Below are 24,924 nucleotides of genomic sequence, written 5' to 3'. Positions count from 1 at the left end.
GGTTATATTTACAACTTGATGACCCCATCCTACTACCAAAATATCCCTCCCCCATGGAGTTTAAATTTGATCAAAACATAAACCAGGGTGTGACCCTCTAGAATTATAGAGGACAGGCAGAAGGAAAAGTCACCCTAAACCACGGATTGCTCAGGCCCCGCCTGTGAGAATGGGAATGGGGAAAGGAGAGAAATCTACATGCATCACTGAATTTCATCGAGATCTCCGGGAAGGTTTCTGTCTCCTAGTATTCTGTTACTTCTCAGGTGGCTGGTCATAGAGTTTGGGCACATAGCCCATTCCGCCTGGTAACACGTGCTGGCCACCGGGGGCGCCGGAGCTGTACTTTTGCAGAAAGATGCCAATTTGAATTGACTACAGTGGTCTCCAGATCGTTGCTGAGAATGGGCTCATCACACTTCAGTGATCCATTCTGCTCATAAACCATCCAGGCTGTCCCCTTGGGAGGCCCAGAGCCGACATAATCAGAGGATCGTGCCACTGCCGATGTCATCCCCCTTCATGCTGACCACCCGGAAATGGTGAGATTCCCTGTATTCCGTGTCCTTCCTGTGAGCATCCGGATCTGTCAAGACCAACGTGTAGAATTTACCTGAATCAAAGTCATCCCATGTAATACTGGTAGGCTGGTTCTTTTTTTTTTTTTTAAGATTTTATTTATTTGACAGAGAGAGACACAGAGAAGGAACACAAGCAGGGGGAGTGGGAGAGGGGGAAGCAGGCTTCCCGCAGAGCGGGGAGCCCAATGCGGGGCTAGATCCTAGGAGCTTGGGATCATGACCTGAGCCGAAGGCAGACGCTTAAGGACTGAGCCACCCAGGCGCCCTGGTGGGCCGGTTCTTAACCTGGGGGGTGTTAGCACTTTGCCCAGCTGGTTGACCTTCAGCCCAGTATATTTGACCTGCATTGGATGCTGCAGATGCTTGTCTGCTTGCTGTAGGATCAAAGGCCCAGGCAACGTGCTGAGGTCCACTGGGAATCACCGGCGCGAGTTGGGCAGACAGCTGGGAAGAGTCGCAGGAGGCAAGGGCACATGCCTGCAGCACCAACTCCCAGCGGGACCACTAATGGTGTCTTATTGTGTGTGTGTTTTAAAGATTTCTTGATTTACTTGAGAGAGAGGGAGCAGGGGGAGGGGCAGAGGCAGAGGGAGAGAAAAACCCAAGTAGACTCCATGCGGAGAGCAGAGCCCCATGTTGGGGGCTCCATCCCTCGAGCCATGAAATCATGGCAGGAGAGGAAACCAAGAGTCCGCTAGGCCGAATGTACCATCCACGTGCCCCCTTATTGTGGTTTTAATTTAAATTTCTTTAATGGTAATGATAGTTGAACATTTTTTCTTGTTTTCATTGCCATACATCTTATTTGGTGAAGTATATGCTCAAGGATATTACTAATTTTAAAAATTGGATTGTATGTTTTCTTATTTGTGATCTTGACAGGCCTTTACATATTCTGTATACTTGTCCTTTGCCGGATATGCAGTTTTCTCTGAATATGTAGCTTATTTTTTCATTCTCTTGACAGTGTCTTTCATAGAGAAAAAATTTAGATTTTGATTAAATCCAGATTTTTTGTGTGTGCATTTTAACAATATGCCTTTGATGTCATGTCTAAAAATTCTTTGCCTAAGTCAACATCACGGAGATTTATGTGTGTGTGTTTTCTTCTAAATTTTTATTTTACATTTTATATTTAGAACTATAATCAATTTTCAGTGAATTTTTTATAAGGTGTGAAGTTTTAGTCAAGGTTTTTTTTTTTAATTGTGTATTAATGTTCAATTGTCCCAGCAGCATTTGTTGAAGAAAGACCAGACTTTCTCTATTGAATGATGTCTGTAAATTTGTCAAAATTAATTATCCATAATTGTATAAATTTATTTCTAGACTCTATTTTGCTTTACTAATGTATTTGGGAATATCCTTGTCTATTTTTACAATAAATTCTGCCAGAATTTGATTAAAATTTTGCTAAATCTATGGATCAATTTGTGGAGAAGTTATAGCTTAATAATATTGAGCTTTCCAACCTGTGAACATGCTACGTCTCTCCAATTATTTATGATAAATTTTTATTACATTTTTTTCATTTTCAGTATACATATCATGTATGTTTTGCTTGGTTTACACTAAAGTATTTCATTTGATATATATGTTTTCATTCTCTTTCTATATATATATATATAAATATTTCAATTTTAAATTATGTATTGTTAGCATATAGAATCATGATTGATTTTTGTGCAGTTCCCTTATGTCATGTGTCCTTGCTAATTTTATGAATTAAGTCTAGAAATTTCTTTTGAGAATTCCTTACAACTTTTAGAATAGTAGTTACAAGATATACTGAGCTGGTATAAGAGGATTTTTTTTTTTTTTTGGTATAAGAGGTTTTACAATGTTTATTAAAGTTGAACATTCACATAACCTATGCATTATAATTCAACCTCTGTGTATATATTTCAAAGAAAAATTGCAAAAATGTAAAAAAAATGCATGGGAGATAAGACTGAATTATTTATCCCAGTATTGTTTACAAAATCAGATACTAGGAACAGTCTAGATTTCAGAATTGCATTGTGTGCATATAATAAATTATTATACAACAGGGAGTAACATCAGTGATGCTCATGAACACATGTTTATGAAAACAAAGCAATTGGTAGAAATTTATTCACAGGATGAAAACATATCAAACATATAGAACGTGTGATACTGTACCCTACGTTAATTAAGGACATATTTACTTACAGTAAAATTATGATGCCTGAAAATAAACAGTAAATTTAAGGTGACCACTTCTATGTATTAGAGAGAAGGTGAAAGCAGCATAAGAGTGTGGTGCAAAGCAAATAGTAGTTTATAATTTCTATAATGTATTATTTGATTATTATTTTTAGCTAGATAATAAGTAATAGCTGTTCCTCACATCTTATATTGCATGTTAATGTGTGAAAAATAATTATTAAAAAGTCATAAATAGTACGTTCATAGTTCCGGACTCCCATTAAGCATCTATTTAAAACTAAGCTAGAGCTCTTCATTTTCACAGATGTCAGACGGAACTTTCAGCAGTATTTCTACTTCTGCTCCTTCAGCATTGTCATTGCTTCATCAGTGAATAATAGCCAATGGGAAAAGATTCTCATCAATAAAAAAGTACAGAGAACACACATTTCTCTAACACAGAAACCCAAAATGCCGCCATTTAGCTTTTCCAGACTGGCCATATTTCAGGACAGATAACAGTAGTATTTATCAATTGTGGCTAAAAGTTTGGTTGACGTTGTTCTCCTGAACAGGAAAGAAGAAATGGTTTAAGAATTGATCAATGCATCACATAAAACACCATCAGTGACAGAGTATATAACTGTCAGTTGTCAATGATTAGCAAATTTATTGGGAAAAGACTTACTTTGATAAGAGGAAGAAAACAATAACATCTGAACCCACCAACGAAAGAGTTATGAGCACTTGTGAGGAAAAAGATGCATCAATGAACGTTTGGAAGGACACTGGACCATATAGTAACTTCTTTCTCAAAAACTGGGACTGATTGCTCTCAGTGAACTGAAGCCTATTGTATTACTTACAGCTGAGTGAATAAATGGCTTGTGATACATTATTCATAGAATCTAAATGACAGAGTATGATTTTTAAGAAAGATACAAAAATGTTAAACATATACTCAATATTCCATGGGAACTCAGGAAATTTAGGGAGGTTTTATAGTAGTGAATTTTGACTTTAAGAGTATGAATCTCCTAAATGGTGAAAGAGAGGGGCAATGAACTAGACTGAAAACATGAGACACATATATCAATGTGGGAAAAACAACATGGAGAAATGTTATGTCAATGTGGTATAGAAGGTGTAGAAGTGGCTAGTGTTTCTTCTGGAAGATTAATCTAGTTCTTGTTAGAAAGCCTTTCAGGGTGTACAAAGAATTCCCCTGTCCCCTGTAGACAAGAAAAGAGAGACGGAAATGGATTAGCGATGGAAATGCAAGATTGAATATACACTTAAAATTAACTTTGAAAGTGGGAGTCAGGAGGCTAGTCACTAGACACAGGGAGAAAATAGAAAATCGATACTGTGATTAGAAAAAAAAAGGGCAAGATTTTTATATTTATTGTTACAACTTAACTTTAGAAAGCTGTAATAGTGGCCTAGCGACACATGATGAAAACCTGAACAGAGGCAGGAGGAACGGGCTGCCGAGGAAGGCACACACTTGGAATGTAGGACACAATAGCCAATTATCCATCCCTTCCTTTTTTATTTAAGAAAAAAAGTTGAATAAAGAAAATGTTCATTCTTCATGTGTGGTCGAACTATGGTAGGTGCTATGAAAATAAACTCCAGCTCACAGAGATTGAACGGTAGGCCTACTACCATTGGCCACAAATCGAGAAATCTCCACGCTGATGTGCAGCAGTTAATTTGTCATGGTGTTTCTGAAATTTTGTCGCAGAGCAAAATAGTTCTCACTTATTATCCATGAATTGTTTTAATTTCATTGTATCTGACAGGGATCACTTAACTGAGAAGGGCAAGTAAGCTATTTTCTCTCCCCTAAAACACATCTCCATCTGTCATAGCATCTAATACAGCGCCACTAGGATCAGAGAGTTCAATCAATAGTTTACAATCACCAGTTAAACTATAAATACTCCTAGAGGGTATAAAACCTTAAACTATTTCAGTTTTAGCGGGAATCAGATTATCATATATTTTTGAACAATGATAATGAGGGTAGAAGGAACACTTGGAGACCCAAACATAAAATAAGCGAGGTATTAAAGACACACGGCCTGTTTGAAATTTTACTAGACCGCGACCCTGATCCTTCTATCTCTTGTCTTCAGTATGGTCTCTGCTTATATATATTTTGGCTTACTTAATGACATTCTCTCTGTGTGAGAGGGGAGGGAAATTATACAGTGTTATAATACAATTGCCTGAGTAAATAATCCCACCTGCAACCACTTAACCGACTAGCTTGAAAAGTGTCAGATCTGTGGGTATCTCTGATCGTCCAGGTGCTTCTAAAAAAGTGTACGTACCGAAACCAAAGTTACAATAACCACAGGCCCATCAATTTGTAGAGACTACATTCATACAGACAGAGAGATAGATGCATTATAGAAATAACCATGGATGTAGATATTCGCATAAGATTGATCTATCATCTACAGACACACATTTATAGCAACAGGTAGTGCCAGATGGGGAACCAGAAACGTTCTTTTCCCTTGCCACTTTTATCTATTGTTCCCTGTGCTTATATTTTCAGTCAACGATACTGTAGAGTGAAGGGGTTAAGTAATTTCCCCTAGATTAAAAGTCTCTTGAGTAATGGATAGAATGAAAACTTAAATCTAAGCATCTTGACTCCAAAAATATAATGTCAATCTCTGGAGTATAAAAGAGGAAACATTTTGTGGGAAGTCAAATAACGTGCCATTTATTACAAGAGATTTCTAAGTTCGTACAGTGAAGGGAATCCTTACACTTTTACTGAGCATTTGTATTTAAAAAGACCCATATAGGTAAATAGTAAGTGAACATGACATTAGAATGAGAGGAAGTGGTTTTCTGTGAAAGGACTCACACACAGTAACATGTTGTAAGGGAAAAAATAAAGTCAACTCAAGACTGTCTCTTCCTTTGTCCTTTTTTTTTTTTTTTTTTTTGATGTTTAAAACTATGGCACAGACATAAGACAGGAGCTGGATAAAAGCATGTTGACAGGCCCTCCTCAAGCTCAGCAAGTACATTTGGAATAGAAAACATGTAAGTAAAATTAAATTTTTACACCTCTGCTATGCTTAAGGCAGTTTTATAGCAGATCTTTTTATTTTTACAATTTTATTCATATTTGGATTTTATGAAACTATATTATTCCAACCTTTCCTTTTAGCTATCTATGCCCAAGTTTGGTCAGTCATGAATTTTTGTTGATATATTTAGAATCAATTTCTTTCCCTTCAAACTCACTTGCTTCAACCATCTTGCTTAAGCCTCTTCACTTACCTTGATCACTGTAATAGCCTATTAATTGGCTTTATTAGAAACTAGTAGCGAGATTGCTGGATTGTAAGGTAGTTTTAGTTTTAATTTTTTGAGGAACCTCCATACTATTTTCCAGAGTGTCTGCACCAGTTTGCACTTCCACCAACAGTGCAAGAGGGTTCCTATTTCTCTACATCGTGACCAACACCTGTTGTTTCCTGAGTTGTTAATTTTAGCCATTCTGACAGGTGTGAAGTGTATTTCATTGTGGTTTTGACTTGTATTTCCCTGATGACGAGTGATGAGCATCTTTCATGTGTCTGTTAGCCATCTGGATGTCTTCTTTGGAAAAGTGTCTATTCATGTCTTCTGCCCATTTCTCAATTGGATTATTTGTTTTTTGGGGTATTGAGTTTGATAAGCTCCTTATAGATTTTGGATACTAACCCTCTATCCTGGAAGTAAACTATAAGAGACTCTTAACTATAGAGAACAGACTGTTGGTTGCTGGAAGGGAGAAGAGTGGGGGGGATGGGCTGAATGGATGATGGGCATTAAGGAGAGCACCAGCTGGAACGAGCACTAGGTGTTGTATGTGGGGTGATGATTCATTGGATTCTGCTCCTGAAACCAGTACTGCACTGTATGTTAACTAACTTGAATTTAAATAAATTAAAAAAAGGAACTAGTGACTCCCTAAACTTAATCCATGGTTTCTCTACCTCTGCAGTATTGACATTTTAGATGACATGATTTCTTGTTGTGATTGTGGGTGTATGTCCTGTGCACTGTAGGAAGTTTAGTAGCATCTGCGGCCTCTACTGATGAGATGTCAGCAATTCCCCTCTCTCCTGAGTCCTGACAAACACAAATGTCTCCAGACATTGCCAAATGTCCCCTGGGGAGCAGCATTGCCCCCATTGAGAAATACCTTCCTGATCCAATATCCACATTGCAACTGAGAATACCTTTAAGAATGCTGAGTTGATTATATTTCTTCCTAAAGGTTTCCTATATTTTTCAATTAAATTTCCAAATATGTGAGCCTGAAATAAAAAGCTTTTCAAGACTTTATGTATCTCTTCAGCCATATCTCTCTTTACAGCTTATCCTACCCTCCATTTACATCTTACTGCAAAGCAAAGCAGTCTGCTTAAAGCTCCCAGTAGTCCTTTTGACTTCTTCCCTCAAGGCTTTTTTTTTTTTTTTTTTAAGATTTTATTTATTTATTTATTTGACAGAGGCACAGCGAGAGAGGGAACACAAGTGGGGGAGAGGGAGAAGCAGTCTGCCCTGCTGAGCAGGACTCTGGGATCATGACCTGAGCTGAAGGCGGAAGCTTAACGACTGAGCCACCCAGGCACCCCTACCCTCAATGCTTTTTTTTTTCTTTTCTTTTTTTTTTTTTAAAGATTTATTTATTTATTTGAGAGAGAGAGAATGAGAGACAGAGAGCATGAGAGGGAGGAGGGTTAGAGGGAGAAGCAGGCCCCTCGCCGAGCAGGGAGCCCGATGCGGGACTCGATCCTGGGACTCCAGGATCATGACCTGAGCCGAAGGCAGTCGCTCAACAACTGAGCCCCCCAGGCGCCCCGTACCCTCAATGCTTTTTATCTTGCTACTCCCTCTCCAGAAACTTACTTACCTACAACCCTTTCTGTTTTTCAAGTTTTTGTTTTATTTTATGAGACTTGAACTTTGTGTTTTACAATGGGTTATTAGGGATTTTCAGGGCTTTGCTGTGTAATGTTGATGGCACATATACAAGTATGATGATACATAGGAACAAGCTTGAAAGACCATTGCAATAAAATAATGATAGCAATTGAAAAAAGTTCCCAAGTAATGCCCAAGGCTAAAGACTAATAGAATCATCAATTAATTGATGGTTTTTCCATCCCAAGGGTCTTAATTTCCAACACTTGCTTGAGGAAATTGTTGTGTTTCCCTAATATCTCTTCCACTTCTGTTGGAAAAGTGATAACTTCCATTTTTTAGATGTTCTCAAAATTAAGTAAATATAAAAACATAATGGCAGAGAATATAAAGAGTACAATTTAACATAACTCCTTGCCAGGTTGAAATACACACATACTTAATTTTAACAAGAAATGCAATAGTTCATATATTTATTTTTTAAATATTACGTAAACTTGAATGTGTTGTATGTATATATGTATATATATATATAATCATGTTGCATACATACATGCAACAAAATATGCACACATACATATATACATGTGAGTATGTGTAGAAAATTTTTTTTTGTAGAAAATTATGTAGGATATATATATATAAAATATATATTCTATATGTGTATATATAAAACTTACATATGCTTTTCTGTTAAAAGAATATTAAATATCTGCCTGAATATTTAAGGTATTATTTAACCATAGATAAAAAAACATTTAATTTCCACATAGTTTCCCATTAATCCTATGAAATTTAATTAGAGAATCTTTGATTTTAATTAGCACAAAAAGCTTTTGTTTTCACTATACATCACACTTGTTTCTATTGTATTTTTCTTTCCCTCTGAATATTCCATTGACATTTCAATAAAGTATATCTCTTTATTTTCTGGGTCCATTAGTAAAGTATCTAATAATATTTTCAAAATTTTATAAATGATTCTCAATAGATATATTACTGTTCTTCCAGTTTTATGTATCTTTTGACAAAGAGCCCTTATCATATCACTCTAGAAAAACTGATTTTCCAGAATGTACTGGAGTGCTGAATCTACATATAAATCAAGTTCAGAAATCCATCATTATTTTGCCTTCTGAGAGAAGATGAAAATTCTTCCTAATTCAACATTATTACTTTGGTATATTTGGAGACTCTTGCCTTAGGAGCTGTATAGTTTTGAATAGGACCTTGATTTTAAGAGACACTTATGAAACATTGGATGGATAGTATATTAATTCAGAAGAATATGTTAATCTCATAACTCCAATTAAGTTTGAGTGATATCCCCAGGCTCATTCTAAACAAAGGAAACAAATGAAATAATTAAAGAAAAAACTTGGATAAATTGAGAGACAGAGGACTTCTCTGGGCATCGGACTTAGAGTCATAAGGAAGTATTTGGGGCAGTTAAAAAAAAAAGAAAAGAAAAGAAAAGGAAAGAAAGAAGGCTGAGGATTGAGAGAAGTACAGAAAGAAAAGAAAAAAAATAACAATTATATAGTAATTTGCAACAGATTCAGTACCTACTACCTAAATTTGTCATGAAATCTGGGCTTCCTGACTGTAAAGCTTGTATTTAGACTGTGATGCAAAATGGGCATTATGAAATATCTAGTGCAAAAGTTATAAAATATATCCTTGAATTAAACATACCAGAAACTTCACCTGTAACTATTTTTGCTATTCTTTTCACTTCCACTCTCAGATAGTGTCACCCTCTCACAGACTACATTGCATTTTATTATCTATTCTTTCTCTGTAGTGGATAATTCTCCAAAACATGACTTAGTATTGTTCATTTTAATACACGCACACATACACAATGTTTTATTTTTCCTGACTCCTATCACTTATAACCCCTATGTAAAACCTTTTTCTGACTGATCTTCTTTATCCCAGAATAAAGTCTAAGATCCTCATCAGAACTCAGAACGAATCTGAGTTTGTGTCTTGCCTACTTTGGATCTCACCTCATTCTTCCACTCATTCACCAAGAGCTGATATCCACTGTTTGCCTTAAAATTCTGGAATCAGGAAGTTAGGAAAAAATGTCCACATTATTGCCGAGGGTGGAATGACTTTCATTTTACTCCATTTTCATCCAATTATCTAAGCCTAGAAAGATTTGGAATCTTTTTTTTTTTTTTTTATCTTCCAGTTCCTCATTACAGTTTTAACTTTTAAGCAGAATCAACCCCATGAAAAATAATTGTGTTAGTAAGATTTTAACTAGAACTGAGCTATTTCAAGTTTGCCAAAATTCAGAGAATGTCTATGATTTTAAGAGAAGAAAAACTAAGCAATAATATTTCTCTATAAATTCCACTTAAGGAAATAAAGCCTGATGATGATGATGATGATGATATTTATATTCTGCCTTTTCCAGTTTTGAGTAACAATTTATGAGGAACAAAATATGTCTATGAATAAAATATTTACATGCCAAAGACAGTGAAGTTCCTGATATTTGGGGGATCTAAAGTTTCTATTAATGATTGGATCTTGATAATAACTGGTTCAGCCTTTAACCAACTGAGCTACTCAGGTGCCCCTGGTTCAGCCTTTAGGTATCTATAGTAAATGTAACCCCTGGGCAAGAGCATTTTAAGAAAGAGAAAATTTCTTCTCCTAATTAGAGGCTAGCCCACACAATCCTGTACGACTATGTTATACTGCTGGATGGGAAGATTTAATTGTAAGATTGATAATCTTGAACCTAAGTGTCTCTTTTAGCCCTGACTCAGACAATTTTTAGCTATGTCTTGTGACTTTGGGCATCATCTCTCCAGTCTTCTGATGTTTTATCCAAAAACTAGAAAAATAATGTATGTCTTAAGTCTCTTAATTGCTTAATAGTAAGATCAAAGCATCATCAAATTTACCAAGTAGTATAGGGCTTTATAAAAGTAAATAATTTTATTTTAGTGACAGTGTATGAGTGAGCGGTGTTCTTTGTTCTTACAGGTTCAACAATATTTGACTATGTAGCAGGCACTGTTCTTGGCTCAGAGGGATGATGATAATTTCAGATATTTTCTGGACTTTTGGTGTGGAGACTGGTGAGTATATATATACTGAAATACTTTCCCTTGTCTTTGTTATCAGATCAAAGACAAACAATGAAAAGATTTACTGGGGATCAAGAACCCTTGATGGTTTGGGTAGATGTGGTTTTCAATGTCTCTCTTGAAGGTCAGGGGAGTCCTCAGTTTCAGGGCTTTATTCCATTCCAAGCTGGTGTGAAGTCCACATGTGCATTTCAATTTTACCCTATAGCTATAAATTAATAACTTTCTGTTTTATAGTTACAAAACCAAATTCTGAGTTTCATGTTGACACAGCTAGCCAGGACATAGTCTAATATGTAGTGAAGAAAGCAGAAAAGCATGAAATTACACTCTTTAATATAAAAAATTGAATGTTATGATACTCCTTTTTCTCTTCCAAGTTTGCCAATAGCACTGTAATAGAATCAATTCATCAAGCCAAAGACTTACCACATCATTATCAATTCCTTTATTACATTCTTCTATGTAATCCATTCTCAAATGCTGCTGGATATCATATGAACCCATTGAATTTACTCTTTCTGCAATGTCATCATTCCTGCCCAAACCACCGTCTCTCATTAGATGAGACTAACATTATCCTAACAGTCTATCTACATGTTTTCTTGCATCTATACAATTCATTATCTATTAATAGCCAGAATCCTTAAACATGAAGAGTCCCATGGACTTTCTTCACAGGGACTCAACCATAACTGGTGAAAATATAAAAGTCAAGCAAATAAAAAAGCATTTAAGAGAAATCATTACAAAAAATTTTAAAGGAAATATTATTGATATACAAAGAGAAAATACAGAATCAATTCATGTAAAATGCTCACTCCAACCAGAGAAGGGAAAATGAAAGGACAATTAAAAAAAGAAAAAGAAAAGAAACAAAGAACAAGTACAGTTTTAGAAAGGAGTTACAAAGGTGGTAGAGATTAATCCAAGTATATGAATAATCACTTTAAAAATAAATGATTGCTGAGAGCTTCCTAAATTACTCCATGGCATTGCCGCTTTGGCATCCATTTTGTTTGGCTAAGAAGCCTGACTAATTCCTTTAACTTGCACTAGCCTCCTCCTGTATGTATATGCCCTAGATAATAGCCCAGAGAGTCACAAACAAGTGTAACTTCCTGCTATGGCTTCCCCAACTGCCCTTGTAATAAACATCTTCCCTTGTCTTCCAGGGGCTCCCCTTTGTAACCCATTAGATTAAGACCCCACGTAATTTACCAAACCTCCACTCTTTTGGACTGAATTGACCCATCTGGCCTTAGTCCAAGAATTCTAAAGCACTTCACCCACAAAAGCTAATAAAGACATGTACCCAGTTCCCATCACTTTCTCTATCTCTACTCTGCCTTGACCTCACAGAAGGAGTAAAATCAAATGTATGTATTTGCTCTGTTTCTCTGGACAACACAGATTAACACATCCTTGCATAGACATGGGTTGGTAATCACATATGTATTTCTTTGCTCTTTTAGATGAGAGTATTTAAAATAGCACTATTCCAGTAGAAATGAGCACATCTAGCATTCTGATATTGTTATCTGATATCATTCAATTCCGAAAATAACACTTACCGGGCTTCCAAGTCCATTATTTGTTTTGTTTTCTTTAGTTATTATGGGCTTCATTTTTGGAATCATTTATAAATATATTGTTACCCTATGTCTTAATTTACAACTTGAAAGATAGTAACAGGTAGAGATGTATTTTACTGGGAATGAGAAAAAAGTGCTTGTTTCCAGAATATGGCAACATGGATCCTTCTCTAGTGAGGAAGGATTTACAGAGCTAGGATAATAGGCTTTTATGAGGCCAAAAGTGTGGGAGTAAAATAAAAGTAAAACCATGCTTGATACAAAGTCTGAACTGGTTTTGTTTGGAATGTCCCAGAAAAATCTCCTAGTTCCAGAAGTTCTGAGCACACTATAAAGAAGAATAGAGTTCCTTGTTAACAGAAAATTCATGTAGTTCACTTAACATGTTCGTCATCCTACTCCCATGAAACACTACATATGCAGAGAAAACATCTTACATTATATTCTGCTTTATATCTATTTTTTTGTCCTTTTGAAAAAAAAATGTATCTGGTTAGTGTATCTGATATTTCACTATGGGTTTGGGTATCATAATTTGGCAATAGTATTTCTGAATCTTATTCATAAGATTTATAAGGAACATATATTACAGTATATAGATCTAAAAATATCACCTGAACAATGAACTCAACTATAGACACATTTAAACTCTAAACCTAAAAATAACTTTTTTTCTAACAGATTGCAACATACTATATTTATTTTGAATGTTCCTTAATGAGTTTTCATTTTGGATGACTTTAAAAAGAATATCTTGGGGCGCCTGGGTGGCTCAGTCATTAAGCGTCTGCCTTCGGCTCAGGTCATGATCCCAGGGTCCTGGGATCGAGCCCCGCATCAGGCTCCCCGCTCGGCGGGAAGCCTGCTTCTCCCTCTCCCACTCCCCCTGCTTGTGTTCCCTCTCTCACTGTGTCTCTCTCTGTCAAATAAATAAAATCTTTAAAAAAATAAAATAAAATAAAAAGAATATCTTTACAAAACTTTGGTTTGTCTAGCTGCAAACTTGATAGGAATGCATAAATGTGATGCTCTCTCGAGTTCAGGACGTTAATGCCTTCTTTTTTTTTTTAAAGCTAAACTAATCCAGTGTCTCAAGGTCAGAGGTTTATATTGAAATTTTCAGAGAACTGTTGAGTGGTTTTTTCAACTTATATCACCACAAGATGGGCTCTAAGGTAGACTGAATTATTTGTTCAGTTATTCCCTCACTCTGGCCATGCTTTCCTGAGGATCACGGGTAAGTCGTTACCTAGCTGAGAGGAAATTCCATATGGTATTTCTTTTGTATTCCAACCTGCTTCCCTAGTATGATATGGACAATTTTTGTATATCAAGTAAAATGAGCAATTATACACATGAACATACTCTTATTTTTGAACACTGTTAAGCTGTTTAGTGTGGAGATTTAATTGTGAAGATTGGGAATTTTCTTTAATAATGTTCACTTATATTCATGACAAGGTAAACATGATATGACTTTTATTCTATATTAAAGAGACTCTCCCTTTATCCTTCCTTCCTTTCTTTCTTTCTTTCTCTCTCTCTTTCTTTCTTTCTCTTGACTTTTGCTTTTACTTTATTTTTGCATTAACGGTACTGTTTCTTATAAAACTAATACCAATCAAAGTCATTTAGCCATTAATTTTTTCCCTATAATAGTGGGTGGCCATAAAACCACATTCTATATCACTGTTTGTTTGTTTTGAGAATAGTTTATTAAATATGACAGAAGCAAATATAAAATATTAGCTTCTAGGTCAAAGGAGGGAACAAATGGTCCATTTAGTAGAAAACTATTTTTCTAAGCACTTCTTATATACTCTTTATAAATCACTACCTCTGCAATGCTACTTAGCTTTCCCCAAAAGCTTACACTCACTTGAGGCATAATTAATACTCACCTGGTGTCATAAACTGAACCTGCACAGCCCATCCTTCTTGCCCCTTCCTGAAAGCTGAAGTGACACATATGCTAGGGATTTTCCAGATCCTTCTTAAATCAACTGCAGCAATTGTTTCCTTGAGAAAATTTACAATCTGGAGATGCTTTGCCCTGCTTTTACTTTCTCCCAAGGGAAAGCAGACAGCAGCTCAAGAAGCTGTGAGACCACTAAATGTGCTTCTATGTCCCTAGGCTAATAATAAATTCTAAGGATCTGGAGAAATTAAGCCTGCTTTGCAAATCATTGTGTTTATGTTTCCCAATATACCATCACTTGTTTCTAATAACAATAAACTTTCCTCCAAATGGGGAGGCTCTCTGGGTCTATGAATGATGTAAATGTACATAGTGTTATTAGGAAGTTAGTTACATTTAAAATAGCTAATACTCTTTCCATATCTGTGAAAAATGCAAATTCTTATTTTGCCCTCCATAAATCCAGTACAATTTCTGCTTATTACAGTTATCCCTTTAAGTTTTTAAATTATATTTTCTTCCTTTTGGGATAGAAAAATTATGCAGATAAATACCTTGTGTAACAAAATGTTAATTTCGTTGTAGCTATAAGCTGGATAATTTTGGTCATGAAAAGAGCAAGTAAACTAGATTTGGCAGAAATTAGAGTAGTCCCGATTCAGCAGTAACCTTACACAAAACTTAGATTCTGTTGTAATCAAATCAGACAAACTAGATTTGGGCATAATTAGATCAGGATAATTAAATTCTCCATCTCTTAGGGAACATCGAAATGCACATATGTAGGATTCATTATTTTTCCCTTTGTATCCAGTTGTAGCATTGAAAATCTATACCCAAGAAGAATTCAGATGGGTCTGCCACTTGGCAAGAGGGGTTCTTATCCGTTGACATTTCTCAAAATTAACTTTTAAAAAAAAAAGAAATAATTGTAGTTTTTAAGCAATCACAGCTACAAGATTTCCTAACTTAATTCTACTTTATAGTTTACCCACAATTTTAAGGAATAAAGTTCTTGTAAAAAACCTAACAATTGGTAATTAACAATAGTAAAAATTCATATTCTTTTGTCATAATATTTTTAAATGAAAAGCTTTGTATTAATTACTATGAATACAAATGTTATACTTTTACTATATAGTTTGTTCATTAAAAATAATGAAAATTCTTTTTTTCAAATTAATAAAATTGTTACTTAGAAAATTTAGTACTCACTAAATGTTTGATGTGTCGATTTTCCATGATTCTTATAACCTCATATAAATTGCTATTATCTTTTTGTTTAATGAAGTTGTATGATTAAAAGATCTAAGTATAGTTTTTAGATCTCAAATAAGTAGAAAGCCAAAGGTGGTTTTGGAGCCATTCCTCCCACATAAAATTTATGAGCTATTGCTATTTATAGTAAATGATAAAAATAGTTTAACTTTTTTATATGAAAGCATTCTGGTAAGCACTTAGCCTTTGTCATGTGATTTAACCCTTACAGTAATTCCGTGAGGCAGAGTTATCCCCTACAAAGATGTGTAAAGCAGGAAACTGTCTCAGGGAGGCTACATAACTGGACCAAAATGAATTTGATTCCAAATTTACTCCTTTTAAATATTACATTATTTTATAATGTTATTATAAGTCAAGTTGTTTGGAAATGTCAAGTACACTGCTTAAAATGGTGAATTCAGTCTTTTAATAAAAAGCTAATGGATGAAATAAAACTTACAAAAAGAAACATGTAGGAACCAGAAAACATTTGGAGGTTCCCAAATGGAGGTGACTTTTATTGTTTGTAGTTTGAAATGGCAATAAAGAAATCCTCCAAAGCAAAAATATCCAATGCCAACAGAGACAAAACCCATTTTTAAGTTAAGTGATAACAAAATGTCTCTCCATGAAATAGTATGAAAGGATACAATTTTGAGGCTGTTTCACTATTTGAGTGCTTCCTGAAGTATAGGCACTATGAAGGTGATAATCAACAGACATGTTTTGGTGTATGAACGTAACAAAAGCCACGTAAGTCTGACCTTGGTTACAATAAACCAAATAAAACCTTGCTTTGGAAGAATATGGATAAAGTTGGAATGCACAAAGAAGTGTTTGGCTCACGCTCTAGGGAATGATTTTTATGTGAACTTTTCAACTAAATGGTGATACCAATTTTTCAACTTCTGAAACCATAGATTTTTGTGGAAATATTTGTGGAGCAGACTTTTCGATGTGAATATTGGTTCTCATCCTTTGTTCATCATTACAGATTTTCAAGGATATATATCAATGTGATATTGAAAGCTTTCTTTTCTTCTATGCCAGACTGAGAATAATATTTCTCTACAAACTGCATTATATATTATTCAACTATCTGTATTAGCAGTCTTGCATTATATGAAATCTTATTTTATTTTTTTATAAAACATGTTAAATACTCAAGGCAATATTAACTGCAACAATAATGATGAAACTTCTATTTATCATTAATGATAGTTATATATTTATATATATAAAATTATATGCATATATATTGTTAATATAATTAATAATATTTATGACCTGGGACTTATAAAAATGGGAAATATAGAGAAGGCATAAGAGGATTCTCATATTGAGAATACTTCTGGGAATATGTCCATTTTATTTTCATTTGCACAACCTTTCTATGCCTTTACATAAAAAGCAATTTTCTTGAGAACACTTAACAGAAGAAAAGTAATGTTTTTGAAATTCATGAATCAGGTGAAAATGCTTCCTCTCTTAGGTAGTATTTTCTTTTGCTATTTCTATTGCTTGGCTATATGCTAACAGTAAGGATTCAAGCTACTATTATTTGATAAATCCTCAAGGTGAGAGGATTGATGTCACCACACACACGGAAAAAGATCTTTTAACATAATAGCTCTCTGGAGCATTCTTTCTGAAGCAATTCTTTGCTTTACATGTTTCTAGTTTACTTTCATACAGGAAATCAGATTATATTAGACAACATTTGATAATATTTTAGTGACAAAGGAGTTTTTGTGCTTACAATTTTTAGGTGAGCATTGAAAATATTGTCTTCTTGAGAAGACCTGGGAATTAAAAGAGCATGTTTGGTACAAACAAATAAGAAGAAAATCATGATAAATTATATTATAATTTGTACCATTATTATATTTCTGTTTTGATTATATCTTCCATAAAGAGCCAATTCTTTAAATAATTTGAGTGTATTATACAAAATGATGAGCAAAATGAGAGAATTATGTATATAAGCCTCACCCCTCTCTAATCCTCCTTTAATCACTTTTAGAAAAACCAATTTCTAAAAATCAAAACAAGAAGAAGGAAGGAAGGAAGGAAGGGAGGAAGGAAAGAAGGACTCGGCTGATCTAAATTGTTGAGGATATCAATCAGTTTTCTAAAACTGAAAAGTTCTATGGTCATTGCAGGTTCAGGATATTCCATACTGATGAATTCCCAAATTAGCATTGTCACTATGAGTCTCAGAATGGATCTTGCCATTTTGTTACACGTAAAATCATAGATAGGTTATTGGAATTTTATCTAAGACATTTAGAACTGAATCAACATTAACAACTAAAGAGAATTTCTATATAACTGGAAAAGTAATAGTAAATGGTGTCATAGAAATTTCCTCAATCACGCATTTTGAAAAAAATCTGAGAATATTTTTAAGACTCAACAAAAGTAGTGATTTTAGACATAAACATTAATAATAAATTTAATATCTACTTGTGAGGATTTTTTCCTCCTTCATTGCATTTCTGATGATTTATCAAACTAACTTGGTAATGTTGAGTGGGACAATAGGAATAAAATTTATGTGCAGGTGAGATTCTATTTTTGAAAATATTAACCAATTCTACCTCACACTCAATTTCCTATTACTCCTGATTTTTTTAAAAAAAACTCTATTCAACAGCTAGAGCTTCCTTCATTTATTCCTCAGGAACAGGGGAATGAAATTGATCATATAGAAAAGATCACTTTTATTGTCTGGAGCTGGAAAAAGTTTAAGCTCTGAAAGAATAGGAGAAATTCTGATAAAGATTTTAGAGTTAGGAGAAGACATGATGTTAGTTTAAACTATCAAACTCCCAGATGACATGATTGGCCTTTTGTGGGGCAAATTAGGAGAGAGGGGAGGAAGAGCAGGGAGAACAGATGAGTCCTTGAGAAGAAACTCTAGGGGAGATAGATGATAGAAAGTTGATAATATATGATAGATAGATAGATGGATAGATAGATAGATGATAGATAGAGATAGATAGATAGATGATTGATAGATAATAGATAGATGATAGATAGATGGTAGATAGATGATAGATAGATGATAGAAAGGTGTGGGGATTGAGAGTACAAGGGAATTCTTAAGAAGAGTGTGAAGTGGCTCAAGACCCCAGATTATACAGGACATATGGCACCTGGGGAGGGACTCCCCTGAGTATGGTGCTAAAGAGTTGGTATATTGCTAGTGCACCTTAAAGAGTGGGATACCAATGCTAAGGGCAATGCCACAGAGCATCATGTACCTCAGCAAAAATAGCAAGGTGAAAACTAGGAACCACAGAGAGCCCTGGAAGCAGGTGATTTTGAGCAGACCAGAAAGAGGGCAAGCATTTGAGGAAGTACAACAGTTACTTGCATACATCCGAGATCAAATATCAAAGTAACCAAAATATTTCAGCAGATGCTGAAACTGATCAGTTTTAGAGGTTTGTTCCTATGCAATCATCATACTTACTCACATGTGGTATTTTCATTTTTGGTATTGAATATTTGGTTTACATAACATTCTAAATCTGATGGCTTTCATAGTCTTACTGTTTTTTGTTTAGTGTGATGATGATATGTCAGTGATACAGGGCTGGACTTTGTATGAGTAATTTATCTTAGGTAGCCAGATGCAAAATGATTCATTTACGAGCAAAGCTGAGGGAGCCATAACATATTCAGTTAACAAGGTCAAGGTACTGATTTCTTTGACATTTCTTTCACTTCTATAATTTTTGACAAAACATGTGACAAGCCAATAGCATCAAAAATCTAGGTGTCTGAATTGCACATATGGGTGGGAAAAAGGCACAATAGAAGTGGAAATAGGGGCGCCTGGGTGGCTCAGTCGTTAAGCGTCTGCCTTCGGCTCAGGTCGTGATCCCAGGGTCCTGGGATCGAGCCCCACATCGGGCTCCCTGCTCCGCGGGGAAGCCTTCTTCTCCCCTCCTTCTCCCCCTGCTTGTGTTCCCTCTCTCGCTATGTCTCTCTCTGTCAAAAATAAATAAATAAATAAAATAGAAGTGGAAATAAAGTGAGAATGTCCACAGAATTGGCATAATTGGAACTGGGATGCAAAATATGTTTTAAATATTCACAGGCCTGAAGTTACAACGTTATGATGTATGGCATGTGGAATGGTGCTGCTGTGAAGTAGGAGTATGTGTCTGGGGAAATTTAGTAATAAACAGCCTCCTTAGGTAGAAAGTAGCTTCAATATACATACATAAACGTGTGCACACACACACACACACACAGAGGGAGAAGGTGTGCAGGGGGGGAGAAAGAGAAATTTTTTTCAAGAAATTGGTGATTGTAGGTAATAAGCAAGTCCAAATTCCATAGGACAAGCCAGTAGGCTGGAAATTCAGGTAAAACTAGATGTTTGCCATCTTGTGTCAGAAATCCAGAGGGCGGGACAGGCAGGATGAAAACTCTAAAACTCAGGCAGGGTTTCTATGCTGCATTCTTGAGAAGAATTCTATCCTGTTTGGGAAACCAGTCCTTGTTCTTAAGGTTTTCAATATACTGCATAAAGCCCACCCACACTGGGGAGGGTAATCTGCTTTACTTAATGTCTACCAATTTTTTTTAAAGATTTTATTTATTTTTTTTTTGAGAGATAGAGATAGTGAGAGAGAGCACAAGCAAGGAGGAGAGGAAGAAGCAGGCTCTCTGCAGAGCAGGTAGCCCACACGGGGCTCTATCCCGGGACCCTGGGATCATCACCTGAGCCCAAGGCAGATGCTTAACATACTGAGCCACCCAGGTACCCCTCAATGTCTACTGATTTAAATGTTAATCACATCTAAAAATCTATCTTCACAGTAACATATATAATGGTGTTTGACCAAACAACGGGGGACCATAACCTAGCCAAGCTGACAAAAAATCAATCATTAAACAAAATAATGGGTTAGTAAAGGGTGAGAATAGCTATATTTTGCAAGACCCAAAAACTTACTGAAAAATACAGTTCCAGTCTTCTTAGATTTAGAGGATGAATTGGCATGAACTAATGGGAATATTTTTCATTAACTGAGATTCTAGTATAGATGATATGCATGGTGTTTTATTCTTCTCAGTATTACAACAATACTTTGTATTACTTACAGTTTTGCACACCTTTCTTATGTAGTATTCTTTAAATCAATTTTGTTGTTGACTCACGACAACTTGTTTCTAACTTTCTAACTTCCCAAGATGTGGCATATCGCTCCAATGTTATGAAGTGCCAAGACTTTAATTCATTGAGATTAGGTATTCAGCCGGTTAACAAATATAAATAAATAATTTCCATTATTTATTCATTCATTGATACAGATGTATCTGGAATGTGTCAAGTGTCAGGATTTATGCTCAAAGCTAATACGCAAACGGGATGATGCAGAATTGATAGGTGAACTACAATGTCAAAGAGCTATATTTTAAGTCCCTGAGATGGAGAAAGACAATGTTGAAAGCAATTATGTAATATAAATCCAAAATTTAAAAAACACCCAAAACAATAATTATCATAATTCCATCTCTAACCGTAGAAAAGATGTATTATGTAAACTACTGTGACTGACAGTAAATTCATAGAATGAGATAGAAAATTATGTCGGTATATATTTCAGCCAACCAAAATTACATAAAACTTATCTCAGTTAGCCTAGCTATTGGTTGATTAAGTATACTTCCTTAACTTCTTTAAGTGTAAGTCGTCACTATAAAAATCCATCTAACAAATCATATTAAACATTGGCACGTGGTTATGTATTCTAAGAAAAAGTGGTCATGATATTTCTAACATCCAATTTTGATATGAGGAAGGCATTGGCCCTTAAATTGGTTAGAACTATTTCATAGGGACATTTTATATCTTTGGAAGAGATTTTCATCAATCTGTATGTGAATTGAGGTTGAGTTTGGGCAATTTAGGGGAGTTCACAACATCTGTATCCCGACACAAATTTTCTAAGTCACTGGGTGCCTAGCTTCTCACCTCTCATAATTGCCATATCAACTTTGTTTCCGATGTGGAAAGGTACAGAGAAACCACATCACTCTTTCCAGAAAGACAAGTCTCTTAGACTCTTTTCTCAATAAATCCTTTATTTTTTATTCTATCATGTTTTCTATTTTATGCAGGAATCTTAAAAGTTAATATGATTTAATAAGTATAAAAATTTTTATCATTTAATATTTTCTAAATATAACCTATATTAATTACATTATTAAGAAAATTATTAATAGTTGAATATCTCAGAAGTGTCCTCCAAGGGTTTTGTTTTGTGTTTTTTTTTTTTTAAGTTAGAAATAATTTGACATTGGCATTATAGTTCAATTTAATCCTTAAATTGTTTTCAATATGAAGTAGCACAGAGTTGCTGATTCAGGAATTATAATAAAGTTTTTATATCAGTTGAATTAAAAATTAAAAAACAGAAAAAAGAACAACATGATGTTATGCTCTAGTATGTACTGATAGAAATATATGCATATCACAATAGTATCCCATTTACTTCTCTAGAAAACTCTGCAGTGCTATATATGCAAATTCATAAACACAACAATTCACATTCACCCAGGAGAATGGATGTTGAAGCAGCTCATAGAAGCAATGACAAGCATTCATTGCTGTTACTCGAAGTAAAATTCCCAGTATGACACTCCAGGGTGACCTTTAGTAGACCTTCCAGAGGAATTTGTGATGGTTGGTGATTCCATGTCTGAATTCATAAGGCAGAAACAAACAAGTAAACAAAATACAGAACACCAGCCACTAGAAATCAAAGTCTGAAAATTGGCCTTTAAGTCCAGAGGTCTAATGTTCACATTGTAATTGTATCCTTAACTAATGATTTATAATAATAGATTAATAAATTAGGGGAAATTAAATGAGTAAGTTGAATTCTATACAATAATTACTTACAGGTTCAACTTGCTCACCCGAGTGAAACATTTTCTTATTTCACAATTTTATATTTCAGAATATTGAGATCATGATGTGAAAGCAAAATACATTTATCCCTATGTATGTAAAGTGTGAAATTGTTTTCTTTGCAGAGGTTTATAGAAGTGAAAATTAGTATGTCTTCATGGCAAAAGTATCTTATCAATGAAAAGATGCAAAAATATATTAACTCCTGGCCATGTGATATGAACTATTTATTTTCAGCAGGCTTTTAGTGTGATTTGACCATCTAAAACATTTGTTGTTACTCATTTTCTCTATTTAACTCCTAAAAGCTCGTATTCAAAGATTAGCTGGACTGGTAGCACTTTTAACACACATTCTTGTCAAAACAAAGAAGTCCATGTAAATTTTAAAATTTACCCAGAAAAGTTCTGTTTAAAAAAATCATATGTGCAAAAATAAAACAAGCTCTTATATTAATTCTATATATCTAAGAAAATATTTTAAAATGCCTAGTGAATGTGTGTGAAAATGTGAGATGAAGCTGTCATACCACAAGATGGCAGATTAAGGCCACTAAACCAGTATTTCTTGCAGTAGTAAAGTTCTATTTTTGTCTTTTATATATGTGTTGACTTTTTACAGAATTTTTAATAAAATAATACAAGTTATACATAACTTGGGTATAAACTGAGAACTAGAGATCTAGTATAAGTCAAACATTATTATTATTGCTATTTAGTCAAACATTTTTAATTGAGAATCTCTTTCTTGTTTGCCTTTATTAAGATATATTAAATATTTTTCTTAAATATTGAGAATAATGTCTTATAATTTAAATGTTTACCTAAGTTTTTTTATGAATATATATCAAGGTGCACACAACAGACTTTTGGCTTTATTTCTGGATAAAATTTACTTTTTGGCCATATTTGGCATCATGAGATATTTAGAATTACTAAAAACAAACAAACTGAGACAAAACCAAATAGACTTAAGGTATTTTTACTTTGGAATCAGCTTATCTCAGATTTAGGGTATTATTATTTAAATTCCTTGAATCTCTGCCTTCATGATCTTTTTTCATCTTGAATATTAAGTCCTCCGATATCTTCTTATGACCTTAAGTTTGACTTATATATTAAAATATATGATGCTGATGGTGACACAACTGTTTACATATGTCCAGACTCACCAAGTTATATATATTAATTGTACATTAATTAATTGTATACATTATGTGCAATTTTTTGTATGCCAGTTATACCACAATAAGGCTGGAGAGAAAAATAAAATCTGTTTGCTCTTGAAACAAATAAATAAAATATATGATGCAACGGTATTCCTATGTTCATATATGAAATTATATTAGAATTACCATTATAGAATCCAGACAATTACACTATAGCGCTAAGAAAATTTGTGGTGAGGAGGTGATGAAGTTTCTAGATACAGGTAACATCTGGGGAGAAACATCTAGTTTCTCCTAGCTATAAACAAACTGTAAAATTGTGCATTTTTTGAGGAAATAGCACGATGTCCAATAAGGCTATGTCGTAGAATGTGCATGAGGGTACCATAGCTGGGAAGTGAGACTGAGGATGTTTTTAAGGACAACATATTCTCAAAAGAAAACACCTGAATGGTCCAGGCAGTATTGGTCAACTTTAAAAAATGTTAAAGTAAGGGCTGATTATGATTCGATTTAACATTTATAAAGATCAAATTTCAGCCCTGTGGAAGTTGACATGGACTGGAAGGGAGAACAGAATTTGGGTCATGGAAAGGCCAAGTAGGAGTGTTTCCCAATATTCACAATAAAACATAATGAAGATTCAGACATGGGAAGTGAAGAGGAGAAGGATGCCTGAGATATTTGAGCAATTGCACAGACAGGTGTGGAGAATTCTTAATCAACCACTTAGTTGAAAGATCACTTATTTATTCATCCAACAGATTATTCAAGCTCTGACATTATATGCTAGGCATATTTTTAAATATTAGACTATAATTTTGAGAAAGACAAAATCTGAACTATCACAGAGCTTATCTTCTATTAGGATACATATAATTTATGAATCAGCATTGCATAGGTATTAGATATATAGAAATAAGCAAATATAACCCCCTTTGACAGATCTTTCAGTCTGATGAAGAACTTGTTATGTTGGGAGAAGATTATAAACCAATATGGGTAAGAGTAATGTCTGCGGGTGTGAAGAAGTCAAGAATGGTATGTGTAATGGTTTCTTGGTGAAACCAACCAGTTCTATAACAATGTCTTTAACCTAGATAAAAAGACATATATCATATGATCTCACTGATATGAGGAATTCTTAATCTCAGGAAACAAACTGAGGGTTGCTGGAGTGGTGGAGGTTGGGAGGGATGGGGTGGCTGGGTGATAGACATTGGGGAGGGTATGTGCTATGGTGAG

General features: G+C 34.5%; 1 pseudogene; it reads right to left on the bottom strand.

Moving 5' to 3' along the window:
* Positions 1-255: 255 nt before the first annotated feature.
* The window catches only part of LOC102734911 (phosphatidylethanolamine-binding protein 1-like), a 48,890-nt pseudogene continuing 24,221 nt past the window's right edge, over positions 256-24,924 (bottom strand).

Source organism: Leptonychotes weddellii, chromosome 7 (genome assembly GCF_054177405.1).
Source record: "Leptonychotes weddellii isolate Sample4059 chromosome 7, ASM5417740v2, whole genome shotgun sequence".
Taxonomy (NCBI): Eukaryota; Metazoa; Chordata; class Mammalia; order Carnivora; family Phocidae; genus Leptonychotes; species Leptonychotes weddellii.
Note: the sequence above shows the minus strand (reverse complement) of the source record. Positions and strands in the feature narration are given on the sequence as shown.